Source organism: Arachis ipaensis, chromosome B04, assembly GCF_000816755.2.
Source record: "Arachis ipaensis cultivar K30076 chromosome B04, Araip1.1, whole genome shotgun sequence".
NCBI lineage: Eukaryota > Viridiplantae > Streptophyta > Magnoliopsida > Fabales > Fabaceae > Arachis > Arachis ipaensis.
Window position 1 is genome coordinate 2,910,432 of NC_029788.2, and position 6,534 is coordinate 2,916,965.

General features: G+C 36.4%; 1 pseudogene; it reads left to right on the forward strand.

The window, feature by feature from the left end:
- On the forward strand, window positions 1,192-6,336 carry LOC107635784 (annotated as a pseudogene).

Sequence of the window (6,534 nt, forward strand, 5' to 3'; positions counted from 1 at the left end):
CTCCATATGATTGGCCACAAAAGGTATTTAAGGCACTTGCTATTCCCATCTGTCATTATATGAAACCAAAGGTTAGTCGATTCAATAGAAACAGTTGACAATGAATTAGTAATCGCTTCCAGATCCATGCTATGGAGGGGGTGTAACCGGGTTTGGTGTTGAAATATTTTCATAACTAACCCCGAACAAAATATCGAATAGTTCAGTTTGGATTATATTTATTTGATATTCTTTAACAAATTCAAATTATAAACCAAAAGAAGAAGAGAAAAATCCGATTGGTAAAATCGTAAAAAAATGTTAAGAGATGAATGCAAAGGGAACTACCACTAAACCAATGCCAGTGAGAGAAGAATAAGAAGTGGCCATGGAAACATTGGAGAGCCAACTTGCTGACATGACCCACAAACATTTTGGAGATAAGTTCAATGGCAAAATTAAGAAGATTCACCATAATTAAAGGTCCTGCCAGACATATTTGCTTTCTCACTTCTTTAATCGATGAACTTAACTTATTTTACTTGGATACATGAGGCGCAACAGTGACTCGGGTATTATTCTGGTATTCTTCTTCTATGGACTAATTTATATGTTCTTTCATAAGTTGTGGGGTTAAGAAATTTATAAGGAAGAACAATCAGTTTCAGATGATAGAGCTTATGAAGAATGTGATAGGTTAAGTTTATATTTAGGTGAGTTTTAAATGTTATAGAGGTTAGTTATCAAATTGGCACAAGTTATAATTTCTTAGCAAGCTATAATTCAGAATTCGTGACATAAGTTTCAATTTTTTTTCTTATGTAGGACCATTTATTGCTGAGACTATGAATCCTGATATGCTTTTATTGAATGATAGTTTATATTAATTGGTGTTATTAATGAAAATTTGCAGGCCATTGTTGTCTCAGGTGAAACTGGTTGTGGTTAGACCACACAACTTCCCCAGTACATACTAGAACCTGAGATTGATGCTGGACGTGGTGTTGGATGTAACATAATTTGTACTTAGCCTAGAAGAATATCTGCTATGTCTGTTTCTGAAAGAGTTGCAGCAGAACATGGGGAGAAATTGGGAGAATCTGTTAGTTTGTGAATCTTTTGGGATTTCTGGTTCTTGAAGTATCTGTTATACTTATGACTACTTATTAACTTATATTATCTAATTTGTCCTTCTGAAGGTTGGCTACAAATTTCGGTTGGAGGGTATGAAAGGAAGGGATACTCCTCTTCTTTTTTGTACCACAGGTGTCTTATTGAGGAGACTACTAGTGGATAGGACTTTAAATGTTGTAACTCATGTTGTTGTTGATGAAATTCATGAACGTGGAATGAATGAAGGTAGTCATATATAACATGTGTATTCCAGTGTTGTTGATTGCGATACAAGTTTACTTACCACTGGTTTTCACTTTTGTCAGATTTTCTTTTGATTGTCCTGAAGGAGCTTCTTCCTCGCCGTCCTGATTTGAGATTAATTTTGATGAGTGCAACCTTAAATGCTGAGCTTTTCTCTTCCTACTTTGATGGTGCTCCAACTATGCACATTCCTGTAAGCTCCAGACACAAACAGCTTATACCATATTCACTTTCTCTAAAAAATTTCTTTTATAAAATAAAGACAGCTCTTTTTTCAGTCAGGTCTCAGTAGTAGTTGCTTGTTAAATATTTCACGAAGTGTCATGCATAGATTTCTCATTTTGCTTATAGTTGTCTTTAAAAATACCCCTCTCCTTTTGATCTTTTGGCCTGTGAAATTATAGGGTTTTACATATCCAGTCCGAGCAAGTTTTCTGGAGGATATTCTGGAAGTGACTGGATATCGGTTGAATCCTTATAATCAAATTGATGACTATGGTCAAGAAAAAACATGGAAAATGCAGAAACAAGCTCTAGCTTTCCGGAAAAGAAAGAGCCAAATTGCTTCTGCTGTTGAGGTGCGTAACTTGCCGTAACATTGTTGCTTTTATAGCTATTCTTTTTGGGTCTAATTCTGTTCATTTCTCTATGAGTTTGTATAGGATGCGCTAGAAGTTGCAGACTTCCACAGATATAGTCTACGCACTCGGGAGTCATTGTCCTGCTGGTGCCCTGACTCACTTGGTTTTAACCTTATTGAACATGTGCTTTCTCACATTGTCAAGAATGAAAGGCCAGGTGCTGTTTTGGTTTTTATGACTGGGTGGGATGACATAAACTCCTTGAAGGATAAGCTCCAAACTCATCCTTTGTTAGGAGATCCCAGCCGTGTCTTGCTTCTTGCATGTCATGGATCCATGGCCAGCACTGAGCAGGTAATGTTCATAGTAATAGGCTGGAAAGAAGCCAGCAAAAACAGTTGCCACATTCTAGTTTGCGATTTAATTCAAGATATCAAAGTGCTATATAGTTCCCCTCTTAAGCTTATTGAGGGTAAATATGGTATTAAAAATGGGTTTTTTTTACTGGCTTCGGGGAACAATTTTTTTTTTCAAGATTATTTGATTGTAGAAGGGGAGATATTTTAAAATGCAACTTGGAATCAAGAGTCTTGTAGAGCATGAATTTAATCTCATCCATTTACTGCTGCAGTTGCGTATCTAAGGGACTTACTTTGTTACGCTTGCATTTATTTTGCTGCGGAAGATGGGGGAGTGTTGGATTTCTTGTCATATTGAAGCGATTAACTGAATAACATCTGTGTCTCACCTTATATTTCTAGTCATATTTACGCATAGCAATGTATTTTCTTATAAATTTTGTTTGCTTTCCTGTTTTTTCTTTTCTTCTGCAGAGGTTGATATTTGAAAACCCTGAAGGTGGGGTGAGGAAAATTGTTCTGGCAACTAACATGGCTGAGACTAGTATTACCATCGATGATGTTGTCTTTGTGGTTGATTGTGGTAAAGCTAAAGAGACATCATATGATGCACTAAACAACACTCCTTGTTTACTTCCATCTTGGATATCAAAAGCTGCTGCCCGGCAGGTATTTTTTTTTTATTGTTTATTTAATTTTGTGGATATTGATTATTTACCCCTTTGAGGTTGAACATTGTCAAATTAAACTGGTTAAGGATGACCTAGAAAAATTGAGAACAATGTTAGAAAAACCGTTGATCCGTAGTTTTTTCCTGAAATTTTGGTTTTTCATCAGGTAATGGGATCAGGATCAGCTGTATTTTCTTTACAACAAAAATCTAATAATTTTAGATTGTAAATAATGTGTCAATTGGAACAGATGGAATTGTTGCTGTCACATGCACAGACATTCTTGTATAGTTTAGCTAGTATACAGATGTATATAGATTCACAATGTTTGATACTTTCCAAACTACTACTTATTATGAAGTATATGGATTTGATTATTTTGGTTTCTTAAAAGGTTTCAATTTCTTTTCTTTAGAGGAGAGGAAGGGCTGGTCGTGTTCAACCTGGTGAATGCTACCATCTATATCCCAGATGTGTTTATGATGCTTTTGCTGATTATCAATTGCCAGAACTTTTGAGAACACCTTTGCAGTCCTTATGTTTGCAAATCAAAAGTTTACAACTTGGAAGCATATCTGAATTCTTAGCTAGAGCTCTCCAGCCACCAGAGCCGCTATCGGTAAAATTTCATTGTGCATATTTTTGGAACTTGTGCTGAAATACGATGGTTGTTAATTAACTTCGTTACCAGTGACTTGTATACACTAAATTTTAATACATGTTCAACTTATATAAGTTTTATTTTATTTAATTAATTGTATTATCAATTCATTTGATTCTGCAGGTTCAAAATGCTGTTTAGTATCTGAAGAACCAGGTAGAAGAACTAGTACTTTATTGTTTCTTGCTCTCAACTTCCCTTCCCATTTATTCTTCCAACAAAGTTTCTCCTGTCATGGGTTTATCCAAGCTCTTCTTCCAACTGCTGATATTGTCATATTGATTTGTTACTTTCCAGGGCGCTAGTTGTCAATTCTTCCTGTGGAGCCCAAACTCAGCAAAATGCTCATTCTGGGCGCTATCTTCAACTGTTTGGATCCCATAATGACTGTTGTTGCTGGTCTTAGTGTAAGGGATCCATTTCTGATGCCGGCTGACAAGAAGGATGTAAGTCACCATGACTATCGTTTTCCCTTGACATTGGATGTAAATCTTGCTAGAAAAATAGTGGATTTATCATTTTTTATGTTATCATGTGATGACATCACTTGTTTTTTGGAATATTAATATTGGAACTAAAGTTTAACAATATCATCTGATTAAGTATGTTGGACCTATCAAGTATCAAGCATGCTCTCTGGTAGAGCATATTAATGTTGAGAAAAATGGCTTCTATTGATTCCTTTTTAGCGCTCAAATATTATCACTAATTTATCAAGTAGGATTAAAATAATCAATATGCTATGTGTGAGGCAGAAAAGGCTTAACTTTGTATTTAGTTGTTTTATATGCATGTTTCATACAGCTTGCAGAGTCTGCTAAGGCCCAGTTTTCTGCTCGTGACTATAGTGATCATCTTGCACTTGTCCGAGCTTATGAGGGTTGGAAAGAGGCTGAAGCTCAGCAAGCTGGCTACGAGTACTGTTGGCAAAATTTTCTTTCTTCTCAAACACTTAGGGCCATTGACTCCCTTCGAAAGCAATTCTGTTACTTGCTTAAAGATATTGGGTTGGTTGATCACAATTCTGAGACCTACAGTAGATGGAGTCATGAGGAGCATCTTGTCCGAGCAGTCATCTGTGCGGGTTTGTTTCCTGGAGTATCATCTGTTGTGGTAATCTCTTGTTTATGCTAATTCTACTTCCGTTTCCAATTTTCACTCTTCTTTTTCCCCCCTGGCTTTCCATGTGTGTCAGTGTTTACTTTGGTCCATCCATATGCGTCAGTGTGTGTATTGTACTGCTCCAACATCTGCAGAATCCATTTTCTAATTCTACTAATGGTATTTTCATTAAAAAAACATGCCTGAGTGACACACACATACACAAGCAGGAGGCGTATGTGCTTCCTTACAATTGTGCTCCCTTTAGTTTGTACTCAGTTTTCCTGTTGATATGGGCAATTTGTGGTGAGCATATGATTCTTTTGACAGGATGGTCACCTAAAAATGTTGGGAGGTTATTTGGAATTTTTCATGAAACCTGAATTAGCTAACACTTACTTGCGGTTGAAGGGGGAGCTGGAGGAACTGATACAGAAAAAAGTATGTTCAATCCATTTGATCATAGTTTTTATTTTATTCCCGTACATCTCAAATTCTTCCAGCCATTATTCATTTGTGTAAAGACTTATTCTTCATTCAATTTTCAGTCTCTCCAAGTCCATGACATACTTATAATTTACTTTATGCTTTGCATGTTTTGCCAGCTTCTGAATCGCATGACGAGCTTCTTTCAGCTGTTAGATTGGTGATATCTGAGGACCACTGTGATGGCAGATTCATATTTGGTCGCCGGGCCACACCTGCACCCAAAGTAAAAGAGGCAACAAACTCCAAAAGTAGTGCTGGAGTAGAGGCTGAGAATTTTAAAAACCAGCTTCAGACATTACTTAACAGGGCTGGACATGAAGTGCCAACTTACAAAACAAGGCAACTGAAGAACAACCAATTCCGTTCCACCATCAATTTTTAATGGCTTGGATTTTGTTGGCCAGCCTTGCAGCAACAAGAAACAATCAGAAAAATCTGCTGCCGCTGAGGCTCTTCTATGGCTGAAAGGTGATATGCATTCTTCACACGATGTTGCCAGCCATATGTCTGTGCTTTTGAAAAAGAGCAACAAGAAAGATAAGAAAACTTCATCAAAACGTGCTAAATGGAGCTGACTCGAATCTACAAGATCTCTATCTTGGATAGATCATTTTTACGTGGTTTTTCACCGAGGAAGAACATGTTCATTTTCAAGGCACTGGTTTCATCTTTCCAGTCACAATTTCAACAGTAAGTGTATGGAACTACTAATGGTGAGGGAACTAGAATCTAAATGTTACAAATCTGAGCCCTTGTGCCCTTTTTTAAGATCTGGGAGTCCTTGTTCTTGTAAAGGGTGATTCCATCCAGAATCTACCGAGTTTCAAAGCAAAACGGAAAACAGCTCTAGATTGGGAGGCTGAGCAGTTACCGTTCAGACTAAGGACACTAATCTATGCTGATCATGCATTCTTCCAATTCATTGTTTTTGATGTGGAAGTTGGAAGGCATATGTATCCACTATTCTTTAAAGTATATTGTAGCTGCTTAGGAAACAGGTTTACATTAATCAAGTTAGCCGATCATCCATTTGAATGAAATGTAGTATATGTATTAAGGGACTTGGTACACCTACAAACAATCTTTTACTTATAATACATTTCGTCTTTATATGGAAAGTAGTCCTGAAGTGAGAAATGTAAAGGGAAAATACAATTCTTATATCATATAACTAGTGCATCGACCCGTGCCATGTACGGGGATGGTACAAAAATAATAAAAAAATATTAGATATATCATATATGTTAATTAAAATTGAAAGGCATAAAATTAGTATTTAATTATTTTAAATAATGAAAAACTATTAACTAATATAT